General features: G+C 42.6%; 1 long non-coding RNA gene across 1 annotated transcript; it reads left to right on the forward strand.

The window, feature by feature from the left end:
* The first annotated feature begins 17,621 nt into the window (after positions 1 to 17,621).
* Positions 17,622 to 19,707, forward strand: LOC115164408 (uncharacterized). Its single transcript, XR_003869913.1, has 3 exons — positions 17,622 to 17,695; positions 19,016 to 19,081; positions 19,640 to 19,707. It is a non-coding gene; the product is annotated as an uncharacterized LOC115164408 (long non-coding RNA).
* The last annotated feature ends 1,119 nt before the right edge of the window (positions 19,708 to 20,826 follow it).

Raw genomic sequence — 20,826 nt, forward strand, 5'->3', positions numbered from 1 at the left:
TTCCTGTAGTTGTTTTTCCTCTATACTTGATTGACTGATTGACTAGACTGAGATAAGACCGGAAATACAGGACTGATGTCTTTCGCAGCTATGGCATTTTGCTTCAATCATCACTACAGCTCCATAAAGAGTTAATAATTTTTCAGCCTCTTGCCAGCCAGCAACCTCTGCAGAGATAATTAACTTTAGTTTAGGCCAAATGGAAATCAAATATAGGTGGATATTTCAATTCATATCATATACCCTATAATTTTCAACCAATTATTGTTGATGCTTTAATGAGCATTATCGTGTTATCTTATTATTATAACCCCCAAACTAAGGATTCATGAGCCATTGTGTCAATCTATTTCTGTTCTATTTTTATAAATTGACAATATCGTTCTAGTTTCAAAAAATAATATTCCCACATACCACTTAAATATATTATCGCAGGAAAAGTTACATTTTGGTTCATGTTTTTGGGCTGACTGAGTAAATTCAAAGATGATCTATATAAGCTCCCAAGTGACGCAGCTAAAGCACTGCATCTCAGTGTTAGAGGTGTCACTACAGCCCTGGTTCGATTCCAGGCTGTATCACAACCGGCCGGGATTGGGAGTCCCATAGGGCCGCACACAATTGGCCCAGCGTTGTCCGGGTTAGGGTTTGGCCAGGGTAGGCCATCATTGTAAATAAGAACTTGTTTTTAACTGACTTGCCTAGTTAAATAAAGGTAAAATAAAAAAATATACTGACATAAAGTCTTCCTCTCAAAGGGCGGCGGGGCTTAGCAAATGGTCAATTCACCAGCCATGTTGGCGGTAGGTCAGTGCGAGCACACCAAAAGATTTTGCAATTGTTTTAGATGCCATTTCCTCAGGTGTTGCTCGATTATTCAGGAACGTGTCAAGAACTGACCCTCAGAGCCTACCTTCTATTGACCCTGTTGACTCATCAGTAGGAAAGATTTGTTTCTCTTTTGGTCCATTCAACAACAGAGCGGTACGAACCTTGTTTCAGCAGGATGTTGTATCTATACCTTATGTCATGCCTTATTGGAATGGATTTATTGATAATATTTGTTGGAAAAAAGTTTGGATGTTGCCTCACACATACCTACTTGTTAACAAAATTAAGGAAGTTTCCTTTACAATTATTCATAAATATTATCCTGCCAACAACTATATGAAGAAGTTTAAGGAAAACATCAACTCAAATTGCTCCTTTTTTAATGACCACCCAGAAACAGTGTTTTTGGCATTGTATTCATGTAAGAAAACTGTGGCAAGACATCAGTAGATTTATAATTGAACACTTTTATGAAGGTTTAACACTATTGTGGAGAGATGTACTGCTTGGATTCTTTACCTACGATTGGAATAAGCTGAAACATTTTTATGTAATTAATTTCATTATTCTTTTGGCCAAATTTCATATTCAAAAATGTACATTTAAAAAAAAAAAATTCTTACCCTACAAAAAGAAATTGAACTGTATTTTAAGACAATTAAATACACTACTAACAAAAAAGCTGTTAGAATTATAAGTGTATGTATGTCCCTTAAGGTCCTTGTGTAATGTGATATTGTTCCCCCTAGCTCAATTGTCCATTGTATATAATCTATATATACTTGTGTTCCCTCATGTACTTTCTGTATTGATTTGTTGTTAATAAAAAAAAAACGTTTTTTTTTTTAACTGAAGGGGAAAAAAAGTCTAAAGTGAAGTATGTGCCAGTAGTGATTCATAGCAAAACAAATGCTGCAGTAGCTGTTTTCAAAGTATTTCTGCCGCTTTGTTTCATATCTAGTGATGCACAAAGAAATAGGAATAATAACGTTATAGCTATCCCACCTCGCTCAGCAACTGTTCGTCCATATATTATAACGACATTTTGTGACGTTTTTGTTGATTTTGAATTTAGGTGAGGGTTTTTTCGCCCTATCGGGCAATCGACATTTTTTCTTGAGGCAAGCCGGAATTCGGAGCCAAAGTCTACGCCCCTTCGACGGTGATTGGTCAACAGTAGGGATTCTTCAGGAAAGTCTGTTGTCGTTCAACGAGACACGACTCGTTTTCATGCACATTTCTTTACTTAGAAATACTGTACTAAACATCTTAGTTCGATATAAAATTGAGCGACTAAGATCTCTTCCCCAAAAAGTGTCAAAGTAATGACAGATTTCTCGAGTTATATTACATGAATTGTGACTATTTTGAAGAAGTAAACTGGCTACGGCGACGCAAAATGGATGAAATACTATTCCTGCGTTTTTCAAGGAAAGGTATTTTAAGGGAGTACGCGAGCACGCTCGTTCGGTTCGCATAGCCGTCTTCGGTTAGCTGCCAGCCGAATAAAGAATGATGACGCGTCCCCTCGACTCCACCGGCGAAGAGCCACCATACCTGGCACCAATAACATCTGCTCTCTCTCTCTCTCTCTCTCACACACACACTAACATTCCAACTTGATGAAGGGTTACACTCCCATCACATTCCAGATTGAAATCACACTAGAATATATTATTTTTGACCTTTTAGTGTCTAACCAAGTCTGACAATTATACAGCTCTGGTTGTACCTATATATTAGAGGTACAACAACGTCCAACATTATGGGTAACCTTTACAGTTGAGTTTCGAGATAGTAATCTGTCAATCATCTGGTTTCCCCCGGTGGTATGCCTACTCACAGGGGAGATACACAATATCCCTGTATTATGTTTAGTTACTTGGGTCATTGCCATGAGAAATATCCTCACTACAAAAGTATTATAAGGGGGGTAGATGTGTGTGTTGGTCTAACTACTACAAGTTTGGTTGTTTTTAATGTTTTAGTTTGCTTCCACTGCTAGTGATACTCACAGGCACACGTGAAGACTCGAGTGGCCCGTTACCAAGATAGCCTTAAAGGGGCAGCCGGCATTTTTTGGCACTCCCCCACCGTTGTAAAACAGATTTTGGAAGCCATAGAAATGCATGTATAAATGTCAACATTTGTTTTTGACACATGTATTCTTTTACAGACATCTTAATGCATACTTTTACATTATATTATGTGAGATAAACATTAAAATATTTATTTTCCTTGAAGTATAAACACGTTTTTTCCCTTAAAGTATATATATTTTTAGATTACTTATGTTACTGTCCCCACAACAAGAAAATAATGTCCTTGAAACATTGAATTGAAATACTGTAGAATTCTATTCATTCCTATGGAGAACTGCACCTACCGGAAAGTGCCAATATGGCCGACCGGTGGCTTCAGTACGTTCAAGACATCTGGGAACTCTGGGGAAGAAAAAAAAAACTCAGACTGGGAGAAATCGCTTTGAAAGGTCATACAACTCAGAATTACAAGTCGCAAATTTGGCATCTTTCTAGAGCTCTGACTTTCCGACCTGAAAATCACTGATGTCATGATTTCACATCGGGTTTTTTTGAGTTCCCAATTGAAAACTCAAAGCACCAACACTACAGCCAAGTGATTATCACACACTCTGGGTAATTGGACAGCTAGGTGTGAATGCTTTCAACAAATGTTGCTAGCTACATGGTTTATTGATTAGGCAACCCGGGGTTAGTTTAGTGACAGGGTAGCACTTCTGTATACAGTCATTGGTCTCTAGTGTCAGAAAATTTGATGTGAGTGCCCTGACCGACTGTCCTACCAAACTATCCAGATCAGCAGCAGGTCAGTTCATATTGTTTTTGGATTGCCTTCTCTGTCCTGACCAGCTACAATTAGCTAGCTAGCTAGCAACGGGCACTGCACTGACTGATGTGAGTCTGTTATAGCTAACTAGCAAGGACTGGACTGTGGTGTTCAATCATGTAGCTACTCCAGGGCAGGGATCTTGAGTAGCGCAGGGGTCTAAGGCACTGCATCGCACTGCTAGAAGCATCACTACAGATCCGGGTTCGATCCCGGGCTGTATCACAACTGGCCGTGATGGGGAGTCCCATAGGGCGGTGTACAATTGACCCAGCATCGTCCGGGATAGGGGAGGGTTTTGCTGGGGTAGGCCGTCATTGTCAATAAAAATTGGTTCTTATACTGACTTGCCTAGTTAAATAAAGGTTAAATAAAAAATATAAACCTACTAGCTAGATAGATACAGCAACCAAGGATAACTAGCAATAATAACAGCTAAAGTTAGGTGAAAAATCTGTCGATGTGCCCTTGAGCAAGGCACTTAACCCTAATTTGTACTGATAAGTTATGGCTGACACTGTAAAACAACACATTTCAATGCGCCTTTCCAGGGTATGTGACAATAAAAAAATACAATTTAAACCTGCAGCCAGGCTAAGAAAGCTTTGCCTTATGGCTGGCTGACTAGCGTTGTCACGCCCTGACCTTAGAGAGTCTGTTTTATTCTCTGTTTGGTTAGGTCAGGGTGTGACTTGGGTGAGCATATCTATGTTTCTATTTCTTTTTTGGCCTAGTATGGTTCCCAATCAGAGGCAGCTGTTTATCGTTGTCTCTGATTGGGGATCATACTTAGGCAGCCGTTTTCCCACCTGTGTTTGTGGGTATTATTATTTTCTGTGAGTGTTTGTGTGTGCCACAGTTGCGGCACGTTTGATTTCGGTTTACGTGAAAGGTTTCACTTCCATTAAAGATGTGGAATTACATGCATGCTGCGCCTTGGCTCATTTATGACAGGGAGTTTGAAGACAGTGATCGTGACAAGCGTAGCTAAGCCAGAGGTCTATTAATTAGCTAAATAGCTTGGCTTCACCGTCATGAGCCTCTAGTATAAGCCAGGTAGCTGGCACTAATTTGACCTGTGCTCCTGACAGCTGTTCTCTTTCCATCTTACAAGAGAAACCTTTTAAGTTAACGTGCTGCCATAATAAAGAACTAGCACTTCTGTTGTCATCTGGACAATTGCTGATCTAATCTTATACAGAGATGCCATGCATGGGTAATACCAGTACTGTCTTGTGTATCTCTGGCTAGTGCTCAGAGTTTAGCTAACATGGTTGTTGTCTTGTTATTTGTCTTTCAGTTCCTCTTTTAGTTCCCACTGATCTGGCTCCTAGCCTGGCACAGAGCATCACCCCTGTGGCAAGACAACACCCCTGTGGCAAGTGCCTCCGTACCCAACTCTCTCTCTCTCTCTGTAGGCCTGAGATGTCAGAGTGATGTCAGAGGGCGTGGGAGTAGAGGGGGGGGGGGTCTCAGCCTGGCCCCACCTTTATCGTTCAGGACCTGTCTGACACACCTGCACACACCTCTGGACAAGCATTTCGCTACACCTGCAATAACATCGGCATATGACCAATAAAATGTGATTTGATTTGAATACACCTGCACACACACCTCTGGACAGGAACCCACCTGTGGAGCAGGTGAGTGTGTGTGTGACTCAGTGTGACTCACCTCCCCCCTCCCCCCCACACACACACACTGGGGCTGAGCTAGGGACCGATTCAGCTGTAAGTAGAGGAAAAGAAGGGAACAAAGGGGAGGAGAGGAGGCAAGTGAAAGAGAGCAAAGTAGAGGAAAGGAGAGGAGATGCTTGCAGTGATAGAGAGAATAAAGCAGGGCTTTGTTTATCCCGGCAGAAGTCTTTTACTCGGCTATTCTCGCCTGTCCTGTCCTGGTCTCCTCTCTGATCAGTGGAAGCTACAGGGACAAGGGACAACTGCCTGGCTAATGCTTAATTATTGAAGTTCCTGGCTGTAACTGTAGAATTGTGTGATTGTGCAGAGACTGCTCTTTGTAGGCCGTCATTGTAAATAAGAATTTGTTCTTAACTGACTTGCCTAGTGGAATAAAGGTTAAATAAAAATAAAAAATTGTGGAGGGGAAGGTAGATCGAGCTACATCTTGGTTGTGACGCTACTTCCTCACTAGAATAGCACCTAAGGATCTCTATGAAGTTTTAAACTAGGTTCTCAGTTTAAGTGAATGCAGAAAACAAATGAGGACTAAAGGATTGGTTTTGGTTTGGCAGAGCTAAGTGTTATTTAGACATTTTAGTTTCTTCAGTGTTGCTTCATGTGTGATTGTGGAAACACAGATTTCTAGTTTGTGAGTTACACCGTAAGTAACTGTATAATGTCATAATGATGTTACCACTACAGGTGTCTGGTGTGGTGGGTGAGACATCTCCTTTTTTCACTTCCTCTTTCGAGTTCGTTGACATGGAGCCAACCCCGCCCCTCTATCAGCCTGTACAACCCCATTGGTTTTACTGTCTCTGTGCAGACTCCAAGGACTTGTGGCTCCCCATCTGCAGAGAGGACTCGGTGAGACTGGAACAGGCTTGGAGGGGAAGTAACAGGAATAGGTAGTGAGTGTGGAACAGCTGATGGATGAGATATCATAACATTCCTCTCTGGTCTGCGGCCCACTGGGTCAGTCATTGCGGCTGCCAGAGATTAGATGAATAGGCTAGATGAATAGGCAGTGTGAGCGCGTCACATGCTCACACTGTCTCCGTATCTGTTTGATCTGGGTTCATTGAGAATCTGTGTGTGTGTGTGTGTTGTGGGAGGAGAGGAGGAGGAGGTAGTGGCAGTAGATGGGGAGAGGTATGCTGGGTACTGGGAGCAGGGTCTGTCAGAGTATTGGGTCGGACCCCCCTTTGCCTCCAGAACAGCCTGATAAATACCTACATGTTTCAAGCAAACCACCATATTCCCTGTGCCTAAGAACGCCAAGATAATCTGTCTAAATGACTACCGCCCCATAGCACTCACATCTGTAGCCATGAAAGGCTTTGAAAGGCTGGTCATGGCTCACATTAACACCATCATCCCAGAAACCCTGGACTCACTTCAATTCACATACCGCCCCAACAAATCCGCAGATGACGCAATCTCTATTACACTCCACACTGCCCTTTCCCACCTGGAAAAAAAGGAACACCTCAGCGTTCAACACCATAGCTCATTACTAAGCTAAGGACCCTTGAACACCTCCCTCTGCAACTGGTGGGGAAGGTAGGCAACAACACATCCGTCACGCTGACCCTCAACATTGGGGCCCCTCAGGGGTGTGGGCTCAGTCCCCTCCTGTACTCCCTATTCACCCATGACTGCGTGGGTGGGCACGACTCCAAATCCCAGTGGCGATTTAAAGCATGTAAATCTTGGTGGGGCAAACTCCCCAACATTTTTTTAGATGCATGCCAGCAAATACACTATACAACACAACACTGAACAATACATTAATTGCACTATAACGGCGACAAGTGGTGCCCACAAACTGTTAGGGCCTACATAAAGCTGTCCCAACAGCAGAGCTTTCTTTTCAGCACCATGGAGTGAATCCTTACCACCACTACACCTGGCTATCAGCGGAGCCTTGTCTGGCAGCGAAACAATTAGTTTACTGCCTTCTTATAAAACATAGCTGATATGGCTGACCATATCTCCCTGGCATATTACATAATTTATGCAGCAGCATATAAGATATTTTTGGACTCACCTTGTGCGCGGCGGTCCTTCCTTGGCAAATTTTGTCATCAAAGAAAAAGATTTACAATTCTGAGTTGGATGACCGTTCAAAATGTATTTTCCCAGTCTGACCTCCCAGTTGCAATGCTTGCGGTTAGCCAATGTCACCGATTCCTTCCAAACAACTCATTGTTGAATTTGCGATTTCCAACTTGTTGTGTAATGTTTATGTCCAATGGCCGATGAGCACCAATACGTTTTATCTATAATTTATCTTCGTATGACAAGGATTAAAACGGATTTGCCAGTAGATTGTTTACTTGATATATGATGATGACTGCTAGCTAAGATTTTGAAAGTAAGATGTTGACATGATCAGTCCAATCAAAGCTACTGTACATATAACGTGATTTGACGTAATTTTATCTGTGGCCAATGACCTTGAGCCTTCTTGGAAGGGAACTTCTAATGTAACTCTATGGCAGCACCCAAAGGGCTCACATTCTTGATGTCTACCGTTACTAAAGGTGGGTGACAGTGTCCCCATGAGTGACAGAGCCAATCACGGTGCAATGTTGAGCCAATCACGGTGCAATGCTCCTATTTTCTGCAGGCCTGCCCCATCACCACAGAAAGCACTGAGCTAGGCTGAAACACCTACGTTTTGGAGCTGCCTGTTTGTATGCGGCTTTATTAACTCAATGATATGTATATATTTTTTTACTTGTTTGCAAACTGATATGTAACACGTATTAATGCCAAAATAACATTCAAAACAGGCAAGCCCCCCCAAAAAAGAAATATATATATATATATATATATATATATATATATATATATATATATACATTTGGGGCTCAAAGAGTCCCACCTGCCCTGAATGACGGGTCGCCACTGCCAACACCATCATTAAGTTTGCCAACGACAACTCATAGACTGTTCTCTCTGCTACCGAATGACAAGCGGTACCGGAGTTTCAAATCTGGGACCAAAGGTACCTGAACAGCTTCTACCCCCAAGCCATATGAGTGCTGAACAGTTAAATGGCTACCCAGACTATTTATATTGACCCCTTTTATTATTCCTTTATCTTCATTTTTTAAAAACTGACTCCCTTGCACTGGGTCTATGCTCACGCACTAGACTATATGCACACACTCCCACATACTCACACCTACTATGCTGACACTCTAACACACACACACACACACACACACACACACACACACACACACACACACACACACACACACACACACACACACACACACACACTCACACTCACTCACACATACTATGCTGACACTCTAGCACACACACACACACACACACACACACACAAATGCATATTGACGCAAACCACACACACACACACACACACACACACACACACACACACACACACACACACACACTCACACTCACACTCACACTCACACATAAACACACTTTCACACACGCTGATGCTACTCTGTTTATTATATATCCTGATTGCCTAGTTACTTACTCCTACCCACATGTACATACTGTATTACCTCAATTACATCAACTACCACGTTCCCCGGCACATTGTCTTGGTACTATTTGTCTTTTTAACTCTGCATTGTTGGGAATGGACTCATAAGAAAGCATTTCACTGTAAAGTCTACACATGTTGATTTGAATTCTTTGAGGCCTGGAAACGTTGCTCAATTGGTATCAAGGGACCTAATGTTTGCCAGGAAAACATTCCCCACACCATTACACCACCGCCACCAGCCTGTACCGTTGACACCAGCCAGGATGGAGACATGGACTCATGCTGCTTATGTCAAATTCGGATTCGGCTATTAGCATGATGTAACAGGAACCAGGATTCGACGGCCCAAGTGACGTTTTTCCACTCCTCAATTGTCCAGTGTTGGTGATCGTGTGCCCACTGGAACGGCTTCTTCTTATTTTTAGCTAATAGGAGTGGAACCCGGTGTGGTCATCTGCTGCAATAGCCCATCCATGACAAGGACCGACGAGTTGTGCGTTCCAATATGCTGTTCTGAACACCACTGTTATACCGTGCTGTTATTTGCCTGTTTGTGGCCTGCCTGTTAGCTTGCATGATTCTTGCCATTCTCATTCAACCTCTTATCAACAAGCTATTTTCTCCCACAGGACTGCCGCTGACTGGATGGTTTTTGTTTGTCGCACCATTCTCGGTAAACCCTAGACACTGTCGTGTGTGAAAAGCCCAGGAGGCCGGCCATTTCTGAGATACTGGAACCGGCGCCCTTGGCACCGAAGATCTTACCACACTCAAACTTGCTTAGGTCACCCGTTTCGTCCATTCTAACATTCAATTGAACAGTAACTGAATGCTTTGATGCCTGTCTGCCTGCTTTATATAGCAAGCCACGGCCATGTGACTCACTGTCTATAGGAGTGAACCATTTTAGTGAACGGAGTGGTGTACCTAATAAACTGAGTATACGTCTGCTGCAGAGACAATAGGGAACATAACATTTGTTATAATCAGTCATGGAAATAAAAATGCTGAAAATATGTTGGCTCACTATTTAAAAAGAAGATGGAGAACAAGCTACAAATCGATACTTGTAGTCAAATATCTATATAATATCGGCCAAAGATTATATTGCAATATGTAACTGTAGCGACCCCCCCTTCCCTAATTGTCATGTCTGCACCCTCTCCCTCCCTCTGTATTTACTCTCTATTTTTCTCTCTTCACCCCTAACCTCCCTTTCATGGTCAGCTGATCATGCAGTACCAGCCAATTGCGTTGCGGGAGGAATGGGCCTCATCCCCCTCGGAGCAGACACGCCCACGCACTGTCAAGAGTGGCGTCAACAACATCACAGCAGAGATACCTGTGTGTGTGTGTGTGTGTGTGTGTGTGTGTGTGGTGTGTGAAAGAGAGAGATTTACGGTTTGCCCTCTGGTCAATCTCCAAGCCGTTTAGTATAATGGATTACCTCTAGTTGCCCTACTAAACTCCTTTTAGGTGTGTGTGCTAGTTTATAGTCCTCTAACTGTCTGTGTGTGTGTGAGAGACATGCGTCCTGCTCTACTGAAGGCCTGTCTGTGTGTGTGAGAGACATGCGTCCTGCTCTACTGAAGGTCTGTCTGTGTGTGTGAGAAACATGCGTCCTGCTCTACTGAAGGCCTGTATGTGTGTGTGAGAGACATGCGTCCTGCTCTACTGAAAGCCTGTCTGTGTGTGTGAGAGACATGCGTCCTGCTCTACTGAAGGCCTGTCTGTGTGTGTGAGAGACATGCGTCCTGCTCTACTGAAGGCCTGTCTGTGTGTGTGAGAGACATGCGTCCTGCTCTACTGAAGGCCTGTCTGTGTGTGTGAGAGACATGCGTCCTGCTCTACTGAAGGCCTGTCTGTGTGTGTGAGAAACATGCGTCCTGCTCTACTGAAGGCCTGTCTGTGTGTGTGAGAGACATGCGTCCTGCTCTACTGAAGGCCTGTCTGTGTGTGTGAGAGACATGCGTCCTGCTCAACTGAAGGCCTGTCTGTGTGTGTGAGAAACATGCGTCCTGCTCTACTGAAGGCCTGTCTGTGTGTGTGAGAGACATGCGTCCTGCTCTACTGAAGGCCTGTCTGTGTGTGTGAGAGACATGCGTCCTGCTCAACTGAAGGCCTGTCTGTGTGTGTGAGAGACATGCGTCCTGCTCAACTGAAGGCCTGTCTGTGTGTGTGAGAGACATGCGTCCTGCTCTACTGAAGGCCTGTCTGTGTGTGTGAGAAACATGCGTCCTGCTCTACTGAAGGCCTGTCTGTGTGTGTGAGAGACATGCGTCCTGCTCAACTGAAGGCCTGTCTGTGTGTGTGAGAGACATGCGTCCTGCTCAACTGAAGGCCTGTCTGTGTGTGTGAGAGACATGCGTCCTGCTCTACTGAAGGCCTGTCTGTGTGTGTGAGAGACATGCGTCCTGCTCAACTGAAGGCCTGTCTGTGTGTGTTTTTCAGGTGATAGATCACCTGGTATTCATGGATCATGGCATCAGCCTCGCCTGTGACATCCGCTTCAGATCTATCATACAGTGTGGTGAGTGTCTGTGTAGTGAATGACTTCAGGAGTGGATGTATCTGTTAACTGTGTGTGTGTGTGTGTGTTTGTTAACCTGTTGGGGTGTAGGGGGCAGTATTTTCACGGCCGGATGAAAAAACGTACCCAAATTAAACTGATTACTACTAGAATATGCATATTATTAGTAGATTTGGATAGAAAACACTCTGACGTTTCTAAAACTGTTTGAATGGTGTCTGTGAGTATAACAGAACTCATATGGCAGGCAAAAACCTGAGAAAAATCCAACCAGAAAGTGGAAAGTCTGAGAATTGTAGTTCTTCTTTTGATTCTCTATCAAAACTACAGATTCTGTGGGGTCACGTTGCACTTCCTAAGGCTTCCATTGGCTGTCAACAGCCTTCAGAAAGTTCTTTCAGCATTCTCCTGTCACTGGGCAGATAATAGGAGCTCAGTCAATGAGTGGACTGCCTGTGGACAAAGGGATTGGATATGTGCGATCCCGTGAGCGCGCCGTTCCTTCTTTTTCTTCTTGAATGAATATGCTATTGTCCGGTTGGAATATTATCGCAATTTTACGTTAAAAATACCATAAAGATTGATTTCAAACAGCGTTTGACATGCTTCTAAGTACGGTAATGGAAAATTTTGACTTTTCGTCTCTGGTACTGCGCTCGTGCGTTATGCCTTTGGATAAGTGATCTGTACGCACAAACAAAATGGAGGTATTTGGACATAAATATGGATTATTTTGAACAAAACAATATTTCTTGTGGAAGTAGCAGTCCTGGGAGTGCATTCTGACGAAGATCAGCAAAGGTAAGAGAATATTTATAATACTAATTCTGAGTTTAGGTGATCTCGAACTTGGCGGGAGTCTGTATAGCTTGCTGTGATGGCGAGCTATGTACTCAGAATATTGAAAAATGTGCTTTCTCCGTAAAGCTATTTTAAAATCTGACACAGCGGTTGCATCCAGTAGTAGTCTATCTACAATTCTTTACATAATTGTTATATATTTTGTCAACGTTTATGATGAGTATTTTTGTAAATTGATGTGCACATTCACTGGACGTTTTGGTGGGAATACATTTTCTGAACATCACGCATCAATGTAAAATGCTGTTTTTGGATATAAATATGAACTTTATCGAACAAAACATACATGTATTGTGTAACATAATGTCCTAGGAGTGCCATCTGATGAAGATTGTCAAAGGTAAGTGCTTCATTTAGCTGTGGTTTGGGTTTTATTGACACATGTCCTTGCTTAGAAAATGGCTGTGTGATTATTTTTGTCTATGTACTCTCCTAACATAATCTAATGTTTTGCTTTTGCTGTAAAGCCTTTTTGAAATCTGACAATGTGGTTACATCAAGGAGAAGTGTATCTTTAAAATGGTGTAAAATAGTTGTATGTTTGAAAAAGTTGAATTTGCCGCCCTAATATTTCACTGGCTGTGTCCCGCAGGTGGGACGCTAGCATCCCACGTAGCCCATAGAAGTTAACTGCCTGTCTTTAGTGAATTACTTCAGGAGTGTGTGTGTTTGTGTCTGTGTAGTGAATGACTCCACTTGCTGTTCAAACACAGACGCCCAGAGTTTACTGGAGCAGTGTCTGTGGTTGGACGCCTCATGGGTAACACACATATAATACACAGATACAGACACTCCACAAAATATGACTTATTTGACAACCATTCTAATTACAATTCAATAAAGAATGCAACTGTCTAGGAAACATGGCAGCTGATGGAATCCTACATCTTTAAACAGGATTAGCTTATCTTTATCGCTGACCTTTTATTGAACAACCTCAGATTCACCTACAGGTTTGCTGATCCTGGTTGACCTGCTGACCAATCAGAAGACCAGATCAGGAGAGGCAGACAGAGATGAGGTAACCAGGTCTTTACAGTGACAGACTCTGTGTCTGTAGTATTACATACCTGACTGACACACCTCAAGCTAAACTCCATATACTATAAACTCACAGTGGATTCATTAAGTGTGCTACACTTACATAGATAATGTTACTCATCCTAGCCTCTATTGTCTATATGAGGGGGAACTGTAGGCCTCTATTGATAGACATCCTGCTGTACAGTACAATTCATGTCTAGATGCCACTTTGTTAATGCTATAAACATCACAGTGTATTTATGTAGTGACTATCCCATTATATTTATGTTCTATAATATGATAACCCCCCTTCCTTGTCTGTCCTGTAGGGGTGTAACCGTGACCACTTCCCTCTGACCTGTGATGCATTGGAGCAGGCTCTGTGCAGAATGGGCCTCCAGGAGCATCTGGCTACACTACAGAGCGTGGACCTAGACCTTGACTCACTGGTGAGACTGTGTGTGTCTTCATCTCTTCTCTATCTTCCCTCAGGCTCTGTGTGACGAGACTGACCTGACAGAGCTGGGAATCCCTCTGGGACCGAGGAAGAAGATCCTCCACTTCATACGGAAGAGACACATCCTACAGGTTAGGGTTCATAAGCTCGCGAAGTACTGTGTGGGTCTCAGTAGGAAACACCAGATACTCATTAGAATTTATTTTTCTGTGTGTGTGTAGGAGGGTCGGCAGGGGATGGTGCTTTTGGCCCCAGGGCTGCAGGCCCTACCAGGCTCCTCAGACGATGCCCCCTATCCCATGGATTGCCGATTCTCCAGGGGAATTGGCACGGCGACGGCAGTTTCTATGTGGTCTGGGACCACTGTACCATAGTTTCTGGGAGGCTAGAGAACCGTTGAAGATTCATATGGTGCATAGGATGCACATGGGGTGATGTGTATGTAAATACCTAAGTTGATTTATAACGTTATTGTAATGGTATGCGTGAAGGGCTGTAGGAAGTCAGGCGCAGGAGAGCAGATAGTTGGTAGCAAAACGGAGCCTTTTATTTGGCGACCCAAAAGCACACGGAACAAACTAACACGAAATACAAATAAGGGTTTAACATAACCCAGTGTAACCAGCCTAACATGCGCATGCATGAACAGATAAACAATCACTCACAAACAAACATGGGGGAACAGAGGGTTAAATAATGAACAAGTAATTGGGGAATTTTAACCAGGTGTGTAAGACACGGACAAAACAAATGGAAAGCCGGTGACGGCGACCGCCGAACGCCGCCCGAACAAGGAGAGGGACCGACTTCGGGAGAAGTTGTGACAGTTAAAGAGGAATTATGTATGTGAAGATATAAAAGGAGAGAGTACTATTCCCGAATATGCTGTATAAATAGAACACTAGTGTAAAGGAGATATAATGGGTTACAAGAGATTTAATGAAGTAACTTGCACATCCACACGTAGTGGTGTAAAAAGTATTCTGAGTGTTCAGAGTGGTCCCTTGGTGGGTTATTTGATAAAGATAAGGTTAAATCATTGTATGACTGTCGAAAGGGTCTGGGGAAAAAGTATCCGACAAAGATTGGCGCATATCCACTTTTGGTAAAGTTACGGGACTTGACTAACCCCTAACCAATAAAACTACAAACGCTTATGAGAATTCCTCCACTCCATACATTTTGAAACAAAACCCATGCCCTGTTAAATGGAACCAATGAATGTTTAACATGTAGAGACTTAACAAGAATTAAGGCTACAATGTATTATGCTCTCGATGGAGGTTTCGTTGATATCCCAAATGATGAAGTTCTAAACCAATTTCATAGGCAAAATTGAACCACCCCCCTAGACGGAGTTGGAAACTGGCTCTGTTTCCCAGTCTATCCTATCTCAGGTGCCAGACTAGTTATTGACAGAGCACTCCATCTACAGTGGACTGATAGACAGTGATCTACAGTGGACTGATAGACAGTGATCTACAGTGGACTGATAGACAGTGATCTACAGTGGACTGATAGACAGTGATCTACAGTGGACTGATAGACAGTGATCTACAGTGGACTGATAGACAGTGATCTACAGTGGACTGATAGACAGTGATCTACAGGGGACTGATAGACAGTGATCTACAGTGGACTGATAGACAGTGATCTACAGTGGACTGATAGACAGTGATCTACAGTGGACTGATAGACAGTGATCTACAGTGGACTGATAGACAGTGATCTACAGTGGACTGATAGACAGTGATCTACAGTGGACTGATAGACAGTGATCTACAGTGGACTGATAGACAGTGATCTACAGTGGACTGATAGACAGTGATCTACAGTGGACTGATAGACAGTGATCTACAGTGGACTGATAGACAGTGATCTACAGTGGACTGATAGACAGTGATCTACAGGGGACTGATAGACAGTGATCTACAGGGGACTGATAGACAGTGATCTACAGGGGACTGATAGACAGTGATCTACAGGGGACTGATAGACAGTGATCTACAGGGGACTGATAGACAGTGATCTACAGTGGACTGATAGACAGTGATCTACAGGGGACTGATAGACAGTGATCTACAGTGGACTGATAGACAGTGATCTACAGGGGACTGATAGACAGTGATCTACAGGGGACTGATAGACAGTGATCTACAGGGGACTGATGGACAGTGATCTACAGTGGACTGATAGACAGTGATCTACAGGGGACTGATGGACAGTGATCTACAGGGGACTGATAGACAGTGATCTACAGGGGACTGATAGACAGTGATCTACAGGGGACTGATAGACAGTGATCTACAGGGGACTGATAGACAGTGATCTACAGGGGACTGATGGACAGTGATCTACAGGGGACTGATAGACAGTGATCTACAGGGGACTGATAGACAGTGATCTACAGGGGACTGATAGACAGTGATCTACAGTGGACTGATAGACAGTGATCTACAGTGGACTGATAGACAGTGATCTACAATGGACTGATAGACAGTGATCTACAGGGGACTGATAGACAGTGATCTACAGGGGACTGATAGACAGTGATCTACAGGGGACTGATAGACAGTGATCTACAGGGGACTGATAGACAGTGATCTACAGGGGACTGATAGACAGTGATCTGCAGTGGACTGATAGACAGTGATCTACAGGGGACTGATAGACAGTGATCTACAGGGGACTGATAGACAGTGATCTACAGGGGACTGATAGACAGTGATCTACAGTGGACTGATAGACAGTGATCTACAGGGGACTGATAGACAGTGATCTACAGTGGACTGATAGACAGTGATCTACAGGGGACTGATAGACAGTGATCTACAGGGGACTGATAGACAGTGATCTACAGGGGACTGATAGACAGTGATCTACAGTGGACTGATAGACAGTGATCTACAGGGGACTGATAGACAGTGATCTACAGGGGACTGATAGACAGTGATCTACAGGGGACTGATAGACAGTGATCTACAGTGGACTGATAGACAGTGATCTACAGGGGACTGATAGACAGTGATCTACAGGGGACTGATAGACAGTGATCTACAGGGGACTGATAGACAGTGATCTACAGGGGACTGATAGACAGTGATCTACAGGGGACTGATAGACAGTGATCTACAGGGGACTGATAGACAGTGATCTACAGTGGACTGATAGACAGTGATCTACAGTGGACTGATAGACAGTGATCTACAGTGGACTGATAGACAGTGATCTACAGGGGACTGATAGACAGTGATCTACAGGGGACTGATAGACAGTGATCTACAGGGGACTGATAGACAGTGCCAGCCCAGTTATAATACATGTTGATCCCAGGAAGTTTCTCTCTTCCCTTCTGAATTGGCCAATATATTTTATATTCATCGCATTACATGTTAATCTTATAATAATAGACATTTAATAAGTGTGAAGCAGAAAGTGAATGTCCAACAGAAATTGGTAAGATATATAGATTAACATTGTTAAGGTAGAGTAAAATTAAAACAATGCCTTCCAATAAGGAGAAAGTGATCATGTTTGTTTTGTTTTGTTTTTAAAGCTTACAATAGGGGTAAAAGCAGAACATTGTAAGAGAGTAATCTGTGTGTATTAGCAGTAGTGATAATGTTTTTTTTCTTCTAGAAAAAGTGAATGGTAATATTAGTGGCTTTCAGATAGCACTCTAATAATGCAATATCTTAGTCATTTGAAGAAGTAAATGTTTCAATACAAGGTCACATGACGAACAGAGGGATTGAGCCTTGGGACTGATTATATTAGAGGCTGACATGTGTTGTTTGTGTTAGAGATACGCTTCCTGTGGACAAATAGATAAGCCGCCAGTGAAAGTGAGTGGTACTCACTGAACTCAAACAGGCTGTAAGGGACATAGTGGAACATTTGGGACAGAGGTATGAATAATTGAATGAGACATTTTTGACAATTTCCAATTATTATTACTCAATTCTATAGTTTAGGTAACACCAGTGATTTAAGTAAGAAGGTAATGTCATCTAAAATAATAATCTGTTTCCATTATGTGGAACTGTGTCGACAATTGAAGTAGATCCAAGTAAATGTTTTTAGTTCCAAATATTGAGCTGATAAGCCAACACCAACTTTTTGAAGGACCTAGCAGATTTGTTAAACAACAGGTTTCATATTTTGGCTAGTTGATGTCACAGGGACAGTCAGTACAGAACATATGCCAATGCAACAGGTCAAAATGATAAGATTACAAGAAAGGGACTCTGAGATTGTTTACTTTAGAAGGGCCTATTCCTCTTAACGAGACAGTGTATCATCTGATGTGTCTGAAGTATGATTCTGTATAAGCATGGTTTTATTAAGACTTCCTGCGCAAAGTAAGTAAGCTCGATTAATATTAAGAATTTTTAGGACTGACTAAGTTTACTAATGATTCTGAATCTCTCCCTTTGAAAGACTTCCTGAGGCAGGTGCCTTAGTAGAGCAGTTATTGAGACTGTGTACTATACAGTATAAAGGTACCCGGTTCCGGCTATTAAGGGATCTCCCAAATTAAGTGAGGCCTGGCCATTTTGTTTGTTTTTACCACAAATGCCAGCACCCACACAAAACCCAACTGTTATGAATATTTGTTAGTGGTGTTAATACTGTGTTTGATTAATTGTGTGGGGTCTTTTTATTTTGGTTTTAATGGGTTTTTCACAGGTTAGAAAGGTTGCAACTTCAAGGGGACACAAATTTTCTGAAGTATCTATTGTCCAAGTTTTGGTTACACACATGTACATTCTCTTGATAAAGAAATGTACTGAAAAACCCAATGTAAATCTGGCACACAAAATGTATTTAAATAATGAGTCTGAGGTACAGGGAAAGAAAAGGGAAAGAACACTCACTTAATTGGGTTGAATGACCTCTAACCTCTGTTCTGACTTTCTGGTAAGGCCTGATCACCCTCACTAGAAAGGCTAGCAACATTGGGTGAGATATTTATATGTAATATGTAAACACTGGTAGAAGTTTATAATTTATCAATAGTCCTATGTGTGATTTGGACCACAATAAGGAGAGCGAGGGAGCGCTGCCCCTGAATGAGGGAAACCTGTCTCTAGTCTATTTTACTATTCATTGAATTACCTTATGGGATACAATTATTTCCTTATGGAGTTATCAAGGGCTGTAATTCTAATTGAATTTGTTATTCTGATTTGTTTACTTTTTATTTAACCGGCAGTGTTTTTTTTTAGGTAGCATGAATCACGATGTGAGTCATGTGTCTAAAGAGGGAATTACCAGTCCCATGGGGACCTTTGGTAAATATGCAAATAGATTTTCTTCACATGCCTACCTGTAAAAGGGAAAAATGTATGTTGGTAAGGGTTGACAGTTACTCCAAATGAATTGAAGTTTTCCCCAGGTCAAATACTTCCTTACAAATAGCTAGTAATGTCTCTGTTCTACAGAATGTATCAGATTGTTGGGTTTGTGGATTGTTACTAGAAAGTGCTGAGACTATGCCATGTGGACCAAAGCAGGTAACCTTTTTATATGAAGAAGTGTATTGCTGTTTTTTTTTTGTCTTGCTTCAATACAAATCTCACCAGATTGGGTCTGTTGTATGGTTGGGATTTCTCCCTAAGAATTAGCCATCAACTCCCTGAACCTGTAACTCTGCTGTGAGGTCGCCAATGTGATAGGGGAGTGAGTGTAAGCCAATTTGCAAAAATTGTTTCAAATGTGTCTTGTTATTCTCTTTGTATTGAGAATATTGGTAGAAGTAATAATTTGTCATACAGTGAATCGTTTGCCTGGATTTCCTGAATCAGAAATGCCCTAAACTAAACGGTTGTTCTGGTCTGTCCTCTTTCGAGGTTATGGCGAAGGTGACCACAGATGGTGTCTAGATGCACGGAAGGGATAATTCGTCCGAGAACAGTGTGAGCCTCACCCCCTCTAACCGGCTGAAGTAATGACTACAATGGCGTTCACTATGGCCCTGTCCTTCCTGGGTCCGAGCCAGCAACCTGTGCACAGCGTCCAGTCGAAGCTATCAACTGCCTTTTATCTCAGGAGTGCGGCATGTGTCCACGTAGAGTGAGCATGGAGAGAGATCCCGTCCAAACTTCTCATGCTGCTGGTGTACTGGTCGGAAAAAGGACAAGACATAATGAACCGTAAAGGATAGTGGTGGCTCAGGTGAGTGAAATCAGGACATGATCAAGGGCCATCCACTTTGAACATGTGCCATTGGACAAACTGAAACACTATCTGAAGAAGAAATGCCAGAAGAATGAGTGCCGGGAAGGAGGAGGGGGGTGGTCAGCCGTGCCCGTAATTGATTTAGGCTTGTGCAAAATTGTTTAATTGGGGTATCAGTTTGATCTGTCATTAACATGCCACTCGCAACAAAAGCTCCAGCTGAAATGTCATTGCCAGAATCCATTACTGAAATTGTGTAATGACGCATATGTGTAACTGTATGAAGTGAAGGTCTTAAGTTAAAAGATTCTACTGCAATGGTTTTACAAGTAAGGGCTATAGAAGGAGGATCAGTCTCTCATTGGTACAACCTGGAATTAAGGGTTTGAAAGTCTTTGGTTTCATGCATTGATTTTGTTTACTTATGATAGAACCTCCTTTGATTGTTTAAGCAATAACCAAATGAATACAATTTAACCTTTTCACACGTATGTGATCATTCTACAGTGGTCCCTGTAGTGTACGATCAAACCGGTGTGATTAGAACACTTATTTAGAATGGTCAGTATTGAATGATGCAACAATCAGCATTTGAGCTGGCCACAGTTTTCAGAAACATTTTGCACAAACACAGTCCTTACAGTTATGTCCAGAATGTGAGCAGTTTATTTTTGGATGCAATGTTCAGACATTCACAGAAGTATCTACAGCACAACACAATCATCGAAACCGGAAAAATGTAGGCTACAGTTGTCCTAGCGCTAACTGAGGAAAGACTGACGTAACAGGGTAGTTTCTGCGCGCTGCCATGCTCCCCCCCACAGAAACCAAAGATAAGACGAGTTTGGTCACGTGAATA

The sequence above is a fragment of the Salmo trutta genome, chromosome 27 (assembly GCF_901001165.1).
Source record: "Salmo trutta chromosome 27, fSalTru1.1, whole genome shotgun sequence".
NCBI classification, from domain to species: Eukaryota; Metazoa; Chordata; class Actinopteri; order Salmoniformes; family Salmonidae; genus Salmo; species Salmo trutta.